We start from the raw sequence: 20,345 nt of genomic DNA on the forward strand, positions 1-20,345 counted from the left end.
ACAAAAGTCACATTTTAAGAAAAGCTTAAAAGTCCGTGTCTTTGATGGCATCATAGAGCCACTGTGGCAGACATGGCACTCTCTACCTAGAAACTCTTACTATGCAAGATAATAAAACTCCCATTTATTCAGCAGAAAAATATGCAGCTGCTACTACTTCCAATTGATATACAGATGAAGGCCTTTCCATACTGAATTAATGATACTAAAATTATAATTATTTGATTTTATTTTCTAAGGTTCTTTGTTCTAATTTTTAAATGGTGAATTATAACAGCACTAGAGGTGGAAGCAGAGAATTTATAACTAAGCAGTGCTACCAAACAATCTTGGATAAGCCCTAGTATGTGTGGTAGATTGTATTACTGTCTAAATAATTGCTCTTCCCTATTGAACCCTGCCCTTTGGGTGGATTAAAAGTCCTCCAACATAGACAATAGATTTGGTCATACAATTGGATTTTGCCAAGGCAAAGTGAGAGGAAGTGGCATATTAAGAACCATGCCATCGTTTGGTCAGTGCTTTTTTTTTTTCCTCTGCCATGGTAAAAACAATGTCCTGGGTATTCTTTCAACTAGTTTCTTAGAATAAAGAGTTAAAGTCACACACTTGATTAATCTGTAACCTAAGAGAAAAATAAACCTGTACTGATGTTGCCAATAAGGTTTGTATGCTGTTTGTTATTACAGTACAACTTTGCTTTAAGCAGACTGATACAGCCTCTAAACCCTACTCTGTGCAATGGCAATACTAATGCCTGATTTTCTACTTCCCAGGTCTGTGGCCTGTTGAAATATGATAAGCAACAACACATTGTAAGCTCTAAAATATTATTAAAAAGTTAGGCAACATCTTTTTCCACATATTTCATTCTCAAAGCATCATTATGCAAATTTTCACAACTAATTTAGAGATAAAGAGTTATACAAGCAGAGATATTAGACTTCACTAACCTTTTGAGTTTTCACATTTCTGCTTACATTACCCATCTGTTGCTGTGAGTTGTCTACGCTTTCCATTGGGCCCTTAACATATTAATTATAGGCATTTTAAATTCCCTGTCAGATCATTCTGACATCTGTGTCATATCTCCGGGTTTGGATCTACATCATACTTGTCTTGTGAATGTTTTTTCTTACCATTTGGTATGCCTCTTTATTTTTTATTGGAAGCAGACATATTGTATTGAAATGGAGCAGGACCCTATGGTCCTTGCCCCCATGTCCTCAGCCTGCTTTTTGTCTGTGAAAAAACTTTAGGCAAAGAATAAGTTTAATCAGAGAAGGGAGAAAATGCAGAAACAAAGGAAAACAGTCCAACAAGACTAAATAATAATAGTTTAGTCACTGAGCATATTTAAGGATCTTTAGTTCCTTTTCATGGGCTATAGATGATATTCTGAGCCATATCATGTGAGCTGTTTTGTAGATACTGAAACCTCACCAGGTGGAAGAAGTTAACTACATAGTGACCAAATTGTAGCTATGACTTAAGCTGCCACAGTTCCGAGAATTGGCCTCAAGGAAATAGGAACAAACCGACCCTGGAACTGAAGATTAACTGTACCTAAAACAATCAAGGTGACACTGGTCAGACCACCTCATGACCAAGTTCAAGATGCCTGTCAGAGCTGACTGTGATGTTTCTGCCTGTAGTCTCCCCCCACCCCCACAACGTCTATAAAAGCTCTTGCCCCCTGATATGTCAGTGGTGGGGAGTCGGCCTCTGGGCAGGAGTCTGCCCCATCGCCACTCCCAGTTGCCGGCATCCAAAATAAAGCAAACTGTCCTTTCCACCAACCTTGCCTCTTTAATGGCGTTTGAGCGGTGAGCAGCCAGACCCCGCTTTTGGTTACAATATTAGATGATAGGAACTGCGGTACATAGGCCTTTAGCGCGAGAATTTATGTTAATCTGAATACTAGTTATGTTCAAATGTTTGTGGTAGCTGTAGGTCCCAGAGGCTTCAAATTCCTCCAGTGTCCTTGTTTCTGTTTCCACTCTTGACTTTGGGTCTTCCTACAGACTCCTGCAGGGAGAGAGTCTGGGTCTTACAGCTCTTTTATTTATAATTCATGTCATTAGACTGAATCACTGTTTGTGTGGTGTGCAGATATTGGAGAGAGGAAGTATCCTATAATATTATGACTATATCATTGTTTTCAGTGCGCCTTGTCTCTGACTTGTGACTGCATGAGTGTTTCTTCAGTTGTAGAGCTTTTCTTTCTCCACTCCTGCGAGACATAAAGGCTACAGGGGGCTGAGATGAGAGCAATGCCATCTCTCCAGCAGGAATAAGGCTCTATAAAGACTTTTACCCTGGAAGACAGGCCTTTGTTAGGAAAAAGACTTTAGGCATATTTCACAAAGATGGCTCTTTCCTTCCTCCTGCTAGGGCTACAGGGGATCATTCTTTGATCTTCATCTTGAGACCCTGGTTTAAGATTTCTTGGAGGTAAAGACCGTGGAAAGGTGGGGTCCTCCTAATGCTGTTGCCCCAGAAGTTTCTCACTCTCAGGGCAGTCAGCCTTCAGTCACCAGCAGTTTATATCATTACCATAAACGTGTTCCTACTAGTTTATGACTCCCTCACTTTCTGTCCAGTTAAGCAAATCCTGGCTCTGACACTAGACTTTCCCAAATCCCCAGATTTTATGGTGACAGTTTGCCTTGTAGCCTTCGTTCTTTGATGAGTCCAAGAAAAGTCATTGGTTTCCAGTTTCTTCATCTTTTTTCTTGTAAGGATGTAATGATGACTTCTAAGTTCTTTACACGGTGTAGCTTAAACCAGAAGTCTGTCCCTAAACTTTTTTTTTTGGCTGCATTGGGTTTTCATTGCCATGCACGGGCTTTTTCTAGTTGTGGCGAGCAGGGGCTACTCTTTGCTGCAGTGCGTGGGCTTCTCATTGTGGTGGCTTCTCTTGTTGCGGAGCACGGGCTCCAGGCACATGGGCTTCAGTAGTTGTGGCTTGTGGGCTCAGTAGTTGTGGCTCGTGGGCTTAGTTTCTCCATGGCCTGTGGGATCTTCCCGGCCAGGGCTCGAACCTGTGTCCCCTGCATTGGCAGGCAGATTCTTAATCACTGCGCCACCAGGGAAGCCCTGTCCCTAAACTTTTGAAGTTCTAAATTTTTCTCAGGTGTTTTAAATGGCCATTTGGAACTAATAAAAAGTTTTCTTCAAGGTGATATTTTGCCTGATTATTGGATGAGAATGTTTGTTATTTTTTCCTGTTTGAGACTCTTACCAAATTTTCAGTAGGTCATTGGATACATATTTATAATAAACCTGCCCTGTGTTAGTTTGTCTTGCATTTGTAAGGATCATATTGGAACACCAAATTTTTGAAGTAAAATTAGCTTCATATTAATTGTGAAACATGAAATGTAGTAGTTTTTGTTAGAAGTCAATTTTGCCTTTATATATATTTTGATATTTCTGTTCAGAAATAGACCTTTTTGTACCACATATATGTTATGGAACTATGAAAGTAAATAATAATAATTTTTTTTAAAGTAACATTCAGTTAGTTAATTTCCAAGACTCAGCTGTGGCTTAATACATTTACTCTCTACTATTCATTTACTGATGAAAGTAACTTATTGGTAAAGACAAGTTGAAGGTACTCTGAATGTTTTCTGAAATATCCCTTCCCCTAATTCTTCTCCCTATGTTTTTAGTCGATTCTCAGTTCAGTCCAGTAATAAAACATTGGTTTAATTTGTTTGTCCCTCCAGGACTACAATTTGTTCTTGTCCTTGTCTCATTCCAATTTTCTTGTTTCAGAGAAAATGCCCTACCTTGTAGTTAATCAACAAATATTCTCAGCTATCAAATTTTCAGAGTAAACAAAAGTAAACAACTCTTTTCAAGTCTCTGAATTACATATGTAAAGCTTTTTTTTTAATTTGCCATTTTTATTGAAAATTCATATTATGATATTTCATCTGGTTTCATGTAATTTGACCCTGTTGGATATCTTGACAATAACACATATTGAAAAATATCTAAGATCCCAAATGCTGTAAAATAAAGTGTGTTCCTTTATTACAGTTCTATTATAGAAGTCACTAGCCATATATGTATATTTAAATTTTAAATTAATTAAAATTAAATAACATAATAAATGAATTCCCATTTTTACTAAATACATCCTAAGTGCTTATGTCACTAGAGGCTACCATCTTGGACAGTCTAGGGAACATTTCCATCATCACAGAAAGTTCTATTGAACAGCACTGCTCTAGATGAACCAGTTGATATAGAGATGACATAATGTCAACTAAGCTAGGGTTTTATAATTTACATGAGGAACTCAGGCCCATTTTCTGGAAAATGTAGCATTAGAATTTCCATTTGAAAAGAGGGAGAAAACGTGGACAAAATAAGTCTCTTCTACTTGACAAATTCCAATAAATGGAGCATAATGTGTTATAACCATAAGACAAAGTTATTTTACATAGTGTATGAATCTACCACTTTTTCTAGGAAATTTTAAGAAGCTCTCAAAAATATCAACGTGAGCAAAGGTAAGGTTCTATGCAAGTGCCTTAAGTTTTCAATTAATTTTTCTGGCATCAGAATTTAAGAGATCATGCTTATTATTAAGCATAATTGCACAAACCTAACACCTTGCCCTTATTTTTTGAGGTACATAATAACATTGAGTAAATGGCTTCAAAGATCAAGTATGATTAAAACTTTCTACTGTAAATAATAATGTGAAAAACTATAATTTTACTCACCTGATTCAAACTGAGAGACTGCAATCTAAAATCACCATTAGACTTTTATTTAATAATATGAAAGGAAAATTTAGAATTAAATTGAAAATAGAATATCTTCACCAATGATTAACTGTTGTGAAATTTAACCAGATGTACTAGTTCAAACAGAAGATGGAATAGAGTAATATCAACTCAAAGATTTGAATGAAAAATAAGTATATTTATACAAATCCTGTAATAACAGAATTTCTGACTAAAATAACATGAGACGAATTTAGCAAGGATAATTCACTCAAATCACTGTTAAAAAGATGACTTTAAGAGTAAAACTCTAAAAATATTGTTTCAATCAAAGCATTGATAAGTAAATGTCAAAAGGCATAAAATGATGTTAAGCAGTTTTCTCTAGAAGAAAGTTTGTGTGTGTGTGTGTATGTGTGTGCATTTGTGTATACACTGAACTGAACAAACATAAATGAAAATCAGGTATATGAAATCAGGAAAACACTATATTGTACAGTAATATTACCAGAATCAGAGCCTTAGAAAATCAAATTGAAAGTAATATAAATAGATGAGAAATAAACAAGGGTAATTGAATTCAAGATAACAGGAAATAAAAGAAAACAATTATAATTGGACGCACAATGACAGGTGCCTGCTTCAGAATGATATGAATTGAATTTGAGATGATGGAAATGTAACCCATAATGACCAAAATGAAGTGAAAGATGACGTAACATGATGTTGTAGTGAGATCAAAACACAGAAATGAAGTAAATTGAGGAATGAAGTAATGCAGGAAGCTTCATAAGAAAGGGTGAATGGGTTTGAACAGAAGGCACAAAGATGAATCTACATTGAAATAACAGAAATGGATGATATATTTTGAAAATTACACCTATGGATAGAGTATTATATCTAAATAATGAAAATGTTATGCTAAAAGTGTGTCTGATGGCAATAAAACTAGAGTAAAATACTATTTACACTGAAATAAACCATTCTCACAATTATATTGCTAAGTATAAAATCTGATTAACCAAATACAGGAAAGAAGAGCATTCAACCTAAAATTATTTATGCTGACACAAAGCCTCACTTGAATTGAATATAATAAATTACCTTGGGAAAATATGAATTATTGGATTAAAATATCAACATGAGCAATTTAGTAAAACAAGGAAAATTGTGGTAAATCACAGAGAGTAATGTTTCAATATTCTATAGTGATATTATACAGCTGCTAGTATAAATTCTGTTCTGTTAGCTAAGCAGATACATGTGTTTTTGCTTGTTGATCTAGATTAGCTTTGAATTCACAGTATTTCTACATTCCCTTTCCAGTGTAAACCAAAATACAGAAAAAGAAATAAAGAGAAAGGGGGAAGGAGTGTGAAAATGAGAGGGAGAGAGAGAGGGGTAAAAAAAGGAAGGAAGAAAGGAAGGGAGAAGAGACTTTTTTTTTTCTTAAAGTAAAATGTATCCATGGAGTTCAGCTGTGTGAATCTTCCTTCCAAGAGCTTTGTTAAATGTATCTCAATTCAGTTTCCAAACCGTCAAAACTGTCAGAATATTATATTATATATATATATGTATATTATATATATATAATGTATATTATATATATATAATGTATATTATATATATATATGTATATATATATATATATATATATATATATATATATATATATATATACATGCTCCCCCTCCCCCCTCCCCCAAGATATCTCTCTTGGATTCTTCCAACCCATTTCTAGACTTTTCACCTGGCTACATTGAGACTCTCCTTTGCTTTTCTTCTTCTGTATTGGATGTCTTTTTTCTGGACCACAGTAATTCATCTTTTAGTTGTCCATCTCTCTCTCTCTCTCTGGAGAACATCCTCCAATTCTTTCCTGAGTGTGTCTATACAGGAAATAATTTTTGACGTTTTTAATGCTTACTTTTAGAAATATCAAATCCTCTATAAGTTTTGCACTCATGAACTAACCTGATGTTTTTTGTTTGTTTGTTTGTTTTTTCATACACACACACTGTATTTTATTTTTACAAGAGATAAATAGACTGACACCAAGCATTGTACATGGATGACCACATCAAAAGCAACAATGATTGCAATTACCAAACATGAAACACACTCATACTATGTCATAATATTGACATTCAGTCCAGTAATCCTCCACTGTAACAGCTCCTTTACTTTGCAGTGAAAATTGATTTGTATATTCTTTGCCTCTGAGTCCTTGTGGGATTTTTTTTTTTTTAATTCAAACAGAGAGTCACAAAAATTATACTCATCCTCATCAGTTCACTCAGTCCTATGTAATTAATTTTTTTTTCATCTTGATCTTTTGTTAGCACTTTTATGAGTTCTTCAGTTTTTCATTAGAGTTCTGAAAATGCTTATTCATTCAGTTCAGCAGTACAGTCAGTTACCAGAAATAACCTGATGTTAAGTTTGCATATTGAGTAATGGAATATTGATCATGTATTTATTCTTCAATTTTGAATCTGCCTTTAATCTCAGACTCTCTGGATTGAAAGAGCACTTAGAAATCTCATGGTAATAGTCTCACAGTTAAAAAAAAAAAAAAAAAAGGCGGACTTGCAAGAAAGGAAGAGGATTACTTTGGAAAACTACCTTGCCATTTCTTGAAGTTATTGCTAAATAAGGTGTAAGTATAATATTGATGATAAGATGCATTACTGCTGATTGAGTGATGTGATGTGACAGGCACAGCCCATGTTGTTTTCCCTGTATCACTGCCTCTATCACTCCTCCTCTCTGTTAACTAAGCCAAATAATTCCAAGGAGCTTCTCAAAGTGACTCATATCACCAGAAGCAACCTTAAATTTGGCCAGGATTGGAAGAGGAGTTGTGAGTAGTGGGTCCCGTTAATATCAGTGGAAAGGTAATATAAATTTTGCTGCAGGGAGGTGAATATCATGTCATATCAGACCAATGGTCATCACAGAAGCTTTAGGATAACCACAGGATATGGCTCCAGCTCTAAAATAAAAAGCAAAATGAGGAGCTTACACACAGCTTTCTTTTAAAAAATAGGCTTTACAGGTTTTTTCTGGAGAGATAAATTTAATGGAGTATCAGTTTTGGACAATCGTGTTTAAATCGTGAGTCATTGAAGAAATGACTTAAGCTTTCTAAAGGCCAAACCTAGTTTCTCCAACTGAAAAATGTAGGTAATATATGTTTGTCCTCAGCACCATGTAAACACCCAGTACATGCTACTAGATGTTATTTATCTCTTTATTTTTATACCTTGATTTCTTTCAATTAGATGCCATAATTATGACTTTATGATTCAAATTTCATTAAAGAATTGCCTTTAAGTTCAGAATACCAAGTTTATACTATCCAAAATATATACGGGACCTCAGCAATAACAATTTCAAGTCCCCTAAATATTTATGTAACATTATAAAACTTGTTTAGATGGAAATGATTTCTTAAATTACTTTTATAATTTAGAACTTTTTATGAATTAGCTATAAAAATGTAAGTAATTTATTAACATAAAAATCCCTTGTTCTTCTAAGTTATATGGTGAGTATACATATCTATATTAATACACACACAAGTATTTATGTAAATAAATGTTTCACTCTATAAATGAGACCAATAATAGAGAATTTGGACTAATTTTTATGTGTGTATTATTTATGAGTAAAGCAATTCTTGATTAAATTGTATAAACCCAATAATGAAAGGAATTATCTATTTGCAAAGAAAATATGCTTCTTTAATTATTAGTATTTTAGAAAAAATAAATTATTAAAGCAGAATAAATAATCTATTTATTCAGATTAACAGTTTGCAAATTCCCTTATTGGGCAGGTCCTTATCTTGCTTGAAATTACTTTATATCGTAAGCAATGCAATACATCTGCACTTCTATACTTGAACATTTCATTAACATAGATTTTTATTTTCCTGAAAAATATAAATGATAATATTTAATGAATGATAAAAAATTTACAGATATCTGGAAGCTCTTTCAACATCCATGAGCTTTAAAGGTACAAATGGACCAAAATATGTTCAAAGCGACATTTTCTTAGGATATTTGTTTGATGTCCCAGTACCTGGACACCATGCAGGAAGGCGCAGCTACCTGCCACCTTGCTTTCATGTACTTTCTACCATTGCAGTATATCATGATCCGTCCTGCTACCTTGATGATCAGGGGTGATCAGGGAAGGGTCAGCCTTGACCCTTCATAGGGATCTTCCTATGAAGGGTCCTCTTGTCTCAAGTCAGAGATGTGTATTTGAGAATTTCAATATTATCCTTGTACTTTAACCCTGTTTTCAACTTTTGCTGCCTAGAAACATCCTATATGACATTATTCTATTTTGGTATTTTCTAATGACCGTTATCAAAAGGTCAGGCAAATGTTTATAATTTGTATACATCTCACAACATAATTAGGAGAAATAGAAATATATAAGAAGACAGTAAAATGAATACATGTTATCACTTGACATTGTTTACTGTGATTTTAAAATGTGTTTTCACATTCTTTGCCATTTTTCCCTTTGAGAGTTAGAGTCGAATTCCTCTCCTCTTGCATATGGTAGTCTAATTATTCTCCTCTTGACCGTCTACTGCCTAACTTCTAATAGGTGTGCCGGAAGTGATGCTTTGTGATTTCCAGGGTAAAACGATACATGGTCATAACTCTTCCATCTCACTCTACTGGAACACTTGTTTTGGGGACCCAGCTGCTATGCTATGACAAAACTTATTTCACCAGTAAAGTCTGAATACAGATTTCTTAGCCAACAGATAAGTCAGAAGCCCCAGCTGAGAGCCGGCATCGGAAGCCTTGTGTAAGCACGGAAGACTTTGAGATTATCCAGCCCCAGTTACTGTCTGACTGTAATCACATGAAAGACTCTCAAGCAGAAACTGACCAGCTGGGTCCGGTACACCCTCAAAACCTTGAGAGATAATAATAAAAAGCCACTGTTGTTGTATGCCACTAAGTTAAGGGTTGCAGTGTTTTCTTTTCAACTTGTTAAAACCTGGCTACTGTTCAGGAGATATAAAATGCAGGGTGAATATCAAATGTTAAGTGAAATAAAACAGTCACAAAAAGACAAATGCTGTATGAATCCACTTATACGATATATGTAGAGTAGTCAAACTCATAGAAATAGAAAGTAGAATGGTATACATACTCCCATGTTCATTGCAGTATTATTCACAATAGTCAAGATATAGAAACAACTTAAACATCCATCAACAGGTGAATGGATAGAGAAAATGTGTTATATACATACAATGGAATATTATTCAGTTTTTTTTTAAAAAGAAGGAAACCACGCCATAGGCAACAATATGGATGCCCATGAAAGACATTATATTAAGTGAAATAAGCCAGTCACAGAAGGACAAATACTGCAAGACTACACTTATATGAGGTATCTAAAGTAGTCAAACTCAAAGAAACAGACAGTAGAATACTGGTTGCCAGGGATTGGGAGGGAGACAGAAATGCGGAGTTGCTGTTCAAGGGATATAAATTTTCAGTTGTACAAGATGAATAAGTTCTAATGATCTGCTGTACAACATTGTGCCTGTAGTTAACAATACTGTACTGTGCACTTAAAAATTTGTTAAGAAAGTGGATCTCATGTTAAGTGCTATTACCATAATCATAATCATAGAAGTAGAAGGTGGCTTCAAGGGAGGGAGGAGTGGGGAGTTGTTGTTTAATGGACATAGAGTTTCAGTTTTGCCAGATGAAAAGGTTCTGGAGGTTGGTTGCACATCAATGTGAATATACTTGACACTTCTGAACTATACACTTAAAAATGGTTAAAATGGTAAATTTGATGTTATGTATATTTTACCACAATTTTAAAAATAATAAGTTCAGAAGAGGGATTTGATATTACTTAATCTGAGAAAATAATAGTGTAGAAATAAGAATAACATCAAATTCTGATGGATTCAATCATTAGAATTTAGTATTTGAGTAAAATGAAAACTATATAGAGCCTTAGCCTATTAGAACTAGAGGAAATCTTAAGGATTGGGCTCCCACTTTTTATATTTAAGGAAAGCAAAGTGTAGATTGAATTAAGAACTTTGCTAGAGACTAAAGTCTGACCCCAAGATCTATTTTTTTTTTCCAGTAAATAGTTACAGGAACACATCTATGATATATTTACCAGATAGTTTTTACCTACAAGTGCAAATGATTGATTGCTATTCAGAACAGTAAACAATCCAAAAGACAAATTTTTCTACTCTTTATGTCAATGAGACTGTGAAACTTTGCTTTGAATCATGTTCTGCTGTCGCTTTCCCCCATGTTATGGCAAAGCAGTCAGACCATATTTCAGCAGCATGATTGTGGAAGGAATGAAAAAGAAACCTTGATGAAGTTGTTGACATGGATGTCTCTTTTCCCACTCTACTCGGGTCATTCCACCTGCTGTGGACTGCAATAAAATGAAACCTTCAGTTCCAGGCTTTACTGATACTCTTAACAAAAAAAGTGCTGCAAAAGAAAAATGAAAACAGTAACAAAAATCTGGGACAATGTTGTTACAGCCTGTTTTATCGTATGATGGGGGCTACTTAAACCATTCGCTAATCTCTTTTGCACTTATTAACAGAAGATTTTTTTTAACATCTTTATTGGAGTATAATTGTTTTACAATGGTGTGTTAGTTTCTGCTTTATAACAAAGTGAATCAGCTATACATATACATATACCCCATATCTCTTCCCTCTTGCATCTCCCTCCCACCCTCCCTATCCCACCCCTCTAGGTGGTCACAAAGCACCGAGCTGATCTCCCTGCGCTATGTGGCTGCTTCCCACTAGCTATCTATTTTACATTTAGTAGTGTATATATGTCCATGCCACTTTCTCACTTCATCCCAGCTTACCTGTCCTCCTCCCCGTGTCCTGAAGTCCATTCTCTATGTCTGTGTCTTTAACAGAAGATTGAAAATGTGGATATATGATGAAAAACAATCAATTAAAATGATCACTCTATTACTTGTTTTAATAATCTCAAAGAATTTCCTGACTCTCATAAGATGGTACCTTACCCAGGTAAATTTTGTTTCTCTTTTCCTTTTGCAACAGATTAAATAATCCTCTAATAACAGTACTTGGGGAGTTCCATTTCAATATACTATTAACTCTGTTGCTTTGCACAATTTCTAATTAAATGTGGCCAAGTAAGAAGTAATTCATTTAATTTCAAATATGTTTACACACACACACACACACACACACACACACACACACACACACACACACACACTACTTTGACAAAATGTTCCTAGAAGTCCCCTTTGGTTTAACGACTCTTGGATTTGGAACTTTCGTCTAGCTGCACGTGCCTGCAATTAGAGTATCTGCCAGAAGATGGATTTCCAGATTCTCTAGGTGGGTAGATCTCTTGGTGTAGACACTGGTGGATAAGAGGACCAAGATAAACACTCAAAAATAGATCTTTGCTTGTTGTTTTCAAATATGCATCATATATATGTGTGTATATGTATATATCTATATGTAATTAAGTCCGATCCAATAAATATGTGCTGTGTAGAAAAATCACAATAAAATAAATCATTTCAAGCATCTATTTACAATGGAGTATTTCCTAGTTATTTTCAAGTGATTCTACATTCCCAACTTTGTCTAATATTAACTGCTATTTCTTTTGTTTTAGTGTCCTTGATGTTTATTAAGAACATCTGAAATATACATTCAAGGACAGGTTTGACTTGATAACCTGGGTGATCATAAAAACATGATACTGGCATCAATTACTTGTAAACTAGAAGAGAAAGTTCACAGAAGTATAAGAACTGACATGTAGTTAGAAGACTAGAATATAAAATCCACCTCTCATACTTAATTGGTACATTTTCTTGGCTAAAAATATAAAGTTATTTTAGCTTCAATAACCCTACTTGTGAAATGTCATTACCTACTCTACCTGACATGTTTGTGATAAAGACAATGTCTATAAATATGTATTTAACTCATAAAAAATGCCACAAAATGTAAGTGCTCTTATAGAACAAATGCTGAGGATATTCTCCCTTATTTCATGGGTGGAGAGTATACTAGACCTATCTCTAAGTGCTTTCCTTTTTAGAACAAGTGATCACTACTGCAAGGTGTCCCTATAGTGTCTTTTAATTGTACAGAAAAATACCATCTGAGATGTGTTTGATGTAACCTCTATTAACTTTTGTAAAATCAGAGAAAACATATGACGTTAAGTGTGGGACCGCTTCAATCACCTCCTGTTTCTAAGATCTCCTTAGACTCTGCTTCTTATTTTCTTATACTCTTGATATTTCTATAAATTCTGTGGTAAATTTACTATCAGCAATTGTCTCTAAACAGGAGCCATTTCTCTTTTTATTTCCGTTTTTTAAAACATTTTATTGAAATATAGTTGATTTACAATGTTGTATTAGCTTCAGGTGTACAGCGAAGTGATTCAGTTTTTTTATATACATATATGTATTTATTTTTACATTCTCTTCATTATAGGTTATTGCAAGATATTGAGTATACTTCCCTGTGCTATACAGTAAGTACATGTTGCTTATCTATTTTATATATAGTAGTGTGTATATTTTATTTTACTTAATTTATTTTACATCTTTTTTTTTTTAAACATCTTTATTGGAGTATAATTGCTTTACAATGGTGTGTTAGTTTCTGCTTTATAACAAAGTGAATCAGTTATACATATACATATGTTCCCATATCTCTTCCCTCTTGCATCTCCCTCCCTCCCACCCTCCCTATCCCACCCCTCTAGGTGGTCACAAAGCACAGAGCTGATCTCCCTGTGCTATGCGTTGCTTCCCACTAGCTATCTATTTTATGTTTGGTAGTGTATATATGTCCATGCCACTCTCTCACTTTGTCACATCTTACCCTTCCCCCTCCCCATATCCTCAAGTCCATTCTCTAGTAGGTCTGTGTCTTTATTCCCGTCTTGCCACTAGATTCTTCATGACCTTTTTTTCCCCTTAGATTCCATATGTATGTGTTAGCACATACTGTATTTGTTTTTCTCTTTCTGAGTTACTTCACTCTGTATGACAGACTCTAACTCCATCCACCTCACTACAAATAACTCCATTTCGTTTCTTTTTATGGCTGAGTAATATTCCATTGTATATATGTGCCACATCTTCTTTATCCATTCTTTCGATGATGGACACTTAGGTTGCTTCCATGTCCTGGCTATTGTAAATAGAGCGGCAATGAACATTTTGGTACATGACTCTTTTTGAATTATGGTTTTCTCAGGGTATATGCCCAGTAGTGGGATTGCTGGGTCGTATGGTAGTTCTATTTTTAGTTTTTTAAGGAACCTCCATAATGTTCTCCATAGTGGCTGTATCAATTTACATTCCCACCAACAGTGCAACAGTGTTCCCTTTTCTCCACACCCTCTCCAGCATTTATTGTTTCTAGATTTTTTGATGATGGCCATTCTGACCGGTGTGAGATGATATCTCATTGTACTTTTGATTTGCATTTCTCTAATGATTAATGATGTTGAGCATCCTTTCATGTGTCTGTTGGCAATCTGTATATCTTCTTTGGAGAAATGTCTATTTAGGTCTTCTGCCCATTTTTGGATTGGGTTGTTTGTTTTTTTGTTATGGAGCTGCATGAGCTGCTTGTAAATTTTGGAGATTAATCCTTTGTCAGTTGCTTCATTTGCAAATATTTTCTCCCATTCTGAGGGTTGTCTTTTGGTCTCATTTATGGTTTCCTTTGCTGTGCAAAAGCTTTTAAGTTTCATTAGGTCCCATTTGTTTATTTTTGTTTTTATTTCCATTTCTCTAGGAGCTGGGTCAAAAAGGATTTTGCTGTGATTTATGTAATAGAGTGTTCTGCCTCTGTTTTCCTCTAAGAGTTTGATAGTGTCTGGCCTTACATTTAGGTCTTTAATCCATTTTGAGTTTATTTTTGTGTATGGTGTTAGGAAGTGTTCTAATTTCATACTTTTACATGTACCTGTCCAGTTTTCCCTGCACCACTTATTGAAGAGTCTGTCTTTTCTCCACTGTATATGCTTGCCTCCTTTATCAAAGATAAGGTGACCATATGTGCGTGGGTTTATCTCTGGGCTTTCTATTCTGTTGCATTGATCTATATTTCTGTTTTTGTGCCAGTACCATACTGTCTTGATGACTGTAGCTTTGTAGTATAGTCTGAAGTCAGGGAGCCTGATTCCTCCAGCTCCGTTTTTCTTTCTCCAGATTGGTTTGGCTTTTCAGGGTCTTTTGTGTTTCCATACAAATTGTGAAATTTTTTGTTCTAGTTCTGTGAAAAATGCCAGTGGTAGTTTGATAGGGATTGCATTGAATCTGTAAATTGCTTTGGGTAGTACAGTCATTTTCACAATGTTGATTCTTCCAATCCAAGAACATGGTATAGCTCTCCATCTATTTGTATCATCTTTAATTTCTTTCATCAGTGTCTTATAATTTTCTGCATACAGGTCTTTTGTCTCCTTAGGTAGGTTTATTCCTAGATATTTTATTCTTTTTGTTGCAATGGTAAATGGGAGTGTTTTCTTAATTTCACTTTCAGATTTTTCATCATAAGTGTATAGGAATGCAAGAGATTTCTGTGCATTAATTTTGTATCCTGCTACTTTACCAAATTCATTGATTAGCTCTAGGAGTTTTCTGGTAGCATCTTTAGGATTCTCTATGTATAGTATCATGTCATCTGCAAACAGTGACAGCTTTACTTCTGCTTTTCCAATTTGGATTCTTTTATTTCTTTTTCTTCTCTGACTGCTGTGGCTAAAACTTCCAAAACTATGTTGAATAATAGTGGTGAGAATGGGCAACTTTGTCTTGTTCCTGATCTTAGTGGAAATGGTTTCAGTTTTTCACCATTGAGAACAATGTTGGCTGTGGGTTTGTCATATATAGCCTTTATTATGTTGAGGAAAGTTCCCTCTATGCCTACTTTCTGCAGGGTTTTTACCATAAATGGGTGTTGAATTTTGTCGAAAGCTTTCTCTGCATCTATTGAGATGATCATATGGTTTTTCTCCTTCGATTTGTTAATATGGTGTATCATGTTGATTTATTTGTGTATATTGAAGAATCCTTGCATTCTTGGGATAAACCACACTTGATCATAGTGTATGATCCTTTTATTGTGCTGTTGGATTCTGTTTGCTAGTATTTTGTTTAGGATTTTTGCATCTATGTTCATCAGTGATATTGGCCTGTAGTTTCCTTTTTTTGTGAGGTCTTTGTCTGGTTTTGGTATTAGAGTGATGGTGGCCTCGTAGAATGAGTTTGGGAGTGTTCCTCCCTCTGCTATATTTTGGAAGAGTTTGAGAAGGATAGGTGTTAGCTCTTCTCTAAATGTTTGATAGAATTCACCTGTGAAGCCGTCTGGTCCTGGGCTTTTGTTTGTTGGAAGGTTTTTAATCACAGTTTCAATTTCAGTGCTTGTGATTGGTCTGTTCATATTTTCTGTTTCTTCTTGGTTCAGCCTCAGAAGGTTGTGCATTTCTAAGAATTTTTCCATTTCTTCCAGGTTGTCCATTTTATTGGCATAGAGTTGCTTGTAGTAATCTCTCATGATCCTTTGTATTTCTGTAGTGTCAGTTGTTCTCCTTTTTCATTTCTAATTCTATTGATTTGAGTCTTCTCCCTTTTTTTCTTGATAAATTTGGGTAATGGTTTATCAATTTTGTTTGTCTTCTCAAAGAACCAGCTTTTAGTTTTATTGATCTTTGCTATCATTTCCTTCATTTCTTTTTCATTTATTTCTGATCTGATTTTTATGATTTCTTTCCTTCTGCTAAGTATGGGGTGTTTTTGTTCTTCTTTCTCTAATTGCTTTAGGTGTAAGTTTAGGTTGTTTATTTGAGATGTTTCTTGTTTCTTAAGGTTGGATTGTATTGCTATAAACTTCCCTCTTAGAACTGCCTTTGCTGCATCACATAGGTTTTGGGTCATCGTGTTTTCATTGTCATTTGTTTCTAGGTATTTTTTGACTTACTCTTTGATTTCTTCAGTGATGTCTTGGTTATTACATAGTGTGTTGTTTAGCCTCCATGTGTTTGTATTTCTTACAGATTTTTTCCTGTAATTGACATCTAGTCTCATAGCATTGTGGTCAGAAAAGATACTTGATACGATTTCAATTTTCTTAAATCTACCAAGGGTTGGTTTGTGACCCATGATATGATCTATCCTGGAGAATGTTCCATGGCACTTGAGAAGAATGTGTATTCTGTTGTTTTTGGATGAAATGTCCTATAAATATCAATTAAGTCCATCTTGTTTAATGTATCATTTACAGCTTGTGTTTCCTTATTTATTTTCATTTTGGATGATCTGTCCATTAGTGAAAGTGGGGTGTTAAAGTCCCCTAATATGACTGTGTTACTGTCAATTTGTCCTTTTATGGCTGTTAGTATTTGCCTTATGTATTGAGGTGCTCCTATGTTGGGTGCATAAATATTTACAATTGTTATATCTTCTTCGTGGGCTGATCCCTTGATCATTATGTAGTGTCCTTCTTTGTCTCTTGTAATAGTCTTTGTTTTAAAGTCTATTTTGCCTGATATGAGAATTGCTACTCCAGCTTTCTTTTGATTTCCATTTGCATGGAATATCTTATTCCATCCCCTCACTTTCAGTCTGTATGTGTCCCTAGGTCTGAAGTGGGTCTCTTGTAGACAGCATATATACGGGTCTTGTTTTTGTATCCATTCAGCCAATCTATGTCTTTTGGTTGGAGCATTTAATCCATTTACATTTAAGGTAATTATCGATATGTATGTTCCTATTACCATTTTCTTAATTGTTTCCGGTTTATTATTGTAGGTCTTTTCCTTATCTTGTGTTCCCTACCTAGAGAAGTTCTTTTAGCATTTGTTGTAAAGATGGTTCGGTGGTGCTGAATTCTCTTAGCTTTTGCTTGTCTGTAAAGGTTTTAATTTCTCCGTTGAATCTGAATGAGATCACTGCTGGGTAGAGTAATCTTGGTTGTAGGTTTTTCTCCTTCATCACTTTAAATATGTCCTGCCACTCCCTTCTGGGTTGCAGAGTTTCTGCTAAAAGATCACCTGTTAACCTTATGGGGATTCCCTTATGTGCTATTTGTTGTTTTTCCCTTGCTGCTTTTAATATTTGTTCTTTGTATTTAATTTTTGATAGTTTGATTAATATGTGTCTTGGCATGTTTCTCCTTGGATTTATCCTGTATGGGACTCTCTGTGCTTCATGGACTTGATTAACTATTTCCTTTCCCATATTAGGGAAGTTTTCAACTATAATCTCTTCAAGTATTTTCTCAGTCCCTTTCTTTTTCTCTTCTTCTGGGACCCCTATAATTCGAATGTTGGTGCACTTAACGTTGTCCCAGAGGTCTCTGAGACCTTCCTCAATTCTTTTCATTCTTTATTCTGCTCTGCAGTAGTTATTTCCACTATTGTATCTTCCAGGTCACTTATCTGTTCTTCCGCCTCAGTTATTCTGCTATTGATCCGTTCTAGAGAATTTTTAATTTCATTTATTGTGTTGTTCATCACTATTTGTTTGCTCTTTTGTTCTTCTACGTCCTTGTTAAACGTTTCTTGTATTTTCTCCATTCTATTTCCAAGATTTTGGATCACCTTTACTATCATTATTCTTAATTCTTTTTCAGGGAGACTGCCTATTGCCTCTTCATTTGTTCGGTCTGGTGGGTTTTTGCCTTGCTCCTTCATCTGCTGTGTGTTTCTCTGTCTTCTCATTTTGCTTAACTTACTGTGTTTGTGGTCTCCTTTTCACAGGCTGCAGATTCGTAGTTCCTGTTGTTTTTGGTATCTGTCCCCAGTGGCTAAGGTTGGTTCAGTGGGTTGTGTAGGCTTCCTGGTGGAGGGAACTAGTGCCTGAGTTCTGGTGGATGAGGCTGGATCTTGTCTTTCTGGTGGGCAGGTCCACGTCTGGTGGTGTGTTTTGGGGTGTCTGTGGCCTTATTATGATTTTAGGCAGCCTCTCTGCTAATGGATGGGGTTGTTTTCCTGTCTTGCTCATTGTTTGGCATAGGGTGTCCCGCACTGGAGCTTGCTGGTCGTTGAGTGGAGCTGCCTCTTGGTGTTGAGATGGAGATCTCTGGGAGATTTTTGCTGTTTGATATTACGTGGAGCTGGGAGGTCTCTTGTGAACCAGTGTCCTGAACTTCACTCTCCCACCTCAGTGGCACAGCCCTGACACCTGGCTGGATCACCAAGAGCCTATCCTCCACATGGCTCAGAATAAAAGGGAGAAAAGAAAGAAAGAGAGAAAGAGAGAGAGACAAAGAAAGAAAGAAAGAAAGAAAGAGAGGAAGATAAAATAAAATAAAATAAATTTATTAAAACAATTATTGAGAAGAAAAATTTTTTAATTAAAAAAAAAACCAAAAACCCGGACAGAGAGAACCCTAGGACAAATGGTAAAAGCAAAGCTATACAGACAAAATCATACACAGAAGCATACAGATACACACTCACACAAAGACAAAGTGGGAAAAAAAAATATATTGTTGGTCCCAAAGTCCACCTCCTCAATTTGGGATGATTCGTTGTCTATTCAGGTATTCCACAGATGCAGGTACATCAAGTTGATTGTGGAGATTTAATCCGCTGCTCCTGAGGTTACAGGGAGAAATTTCCCTTTCTCTTCTTTGTTTGCACAGCTCCCGGGGTTCAGCTTTGGATTTGGACCCGCCTCTGCGTGTAGGTCGCCTGAGGGCGTCTGTTCCCCGCCCAGACAGAACGGGGTTAAAGGAGCAGCTGCTTCGGGGGCTCTGGCTCACCCAGGCTGCGGGGAGGGAGGGATACGGATGCGGGGCGAGCCTGCGGCGGCAGAGGCCGGCGTGACGTTGCAGCAGCCTGAGGCGCGCCGTGTGTTCTCCCAGGGAAGTTGTCCCCGGATCACGGGACCCTGGCAGTGACGGGCTGCACAGGCTCCCAGGAGGGGAGGTGTGGAGAGTGACCTGTGCTCGCACACAGGCTTCTTGGTGGCGGCAGCAGTAGCCTTAGCGTCTCCTGCCCGTCTCTGGGGTCCGCGCTGACAGCGCGGCTCGCGCCCGTCTCTGGAGCTCCTTTAAGCGGCGCTCTGAATCCCCTCTCCTCGAGCACCAGGAAACAAAGAGGTAAGAAAAAGTCTCTTGCCTGTTCGGCAGCTCCAGCCTTTCCCAGACTCCCTCCCGGCCAGCTGTGGCGCACTAACCCCTTCAGGCTGTGTTCACGCCGCCAACCCCAGTCCTCTCCCTGGGATCCGACCTCCGAAGCCCGAGCCTCAGCTCCCAGCCCCGCCCGCCCCGGCGGGGGAGCAGACAAGCCTCTCGGGCTGGTGAGTGCTGCTCGGCACCGATCCTCTGTGTGGGAATCTCTCCGCTTTGCCCTCCGCACCCCTGTGGCTGCACTCTCCTCCGTGGCTCCGAAGCTTCCCCCCTCCGCCACCCACAGTCTCCCCCCGCGAAGGGGCTTCCTAGTGTGTGGAAACCTTTCCTCCTTCCAGCTCCCTCCTACTGGTGCAGGTCCCGTCCCTATTCTTTTGTCTCTGTTATTTCTTTTTTCTTTT

General features: G+C 36.6%; 1 long non-coding RNA gene across 1 annotated transcript in view; it reads right to left on the minus strand.

Annotated features, from left to right (window-relative positions):
• The window catches only part of LOC309636907, a 178,520-nt gene extending 163,718 nt beyond the window's left edge, over positions 1-14,802 (minus strand). The window contains exon 1 of the long non-coding RNA XR_014250305.1: positions 13,395-14,802. This is a non-coding gene — a long non-coding RNA (uncharacterized lncRNA). The remainder of the gene's footprint in view (positions 1-13,394) is intronic.
• Between the last annotated feature and the right edge of the window lie 5,543 nt (positions 14,803-20,345).

Source organism: Balaenoptera physalus (assembly GCF_965194825.1).
Source record: "Balaenoptera physalus genome assembly, chromosome: 10".
NCBI classification, from domain to species: domain Eukaryota; kingdom Metazoa; phylum Chordata; class Mammalia; order Artiodactyla; family Balaenopteridae; genus Balaenoptera; species Balaenoptera physalus.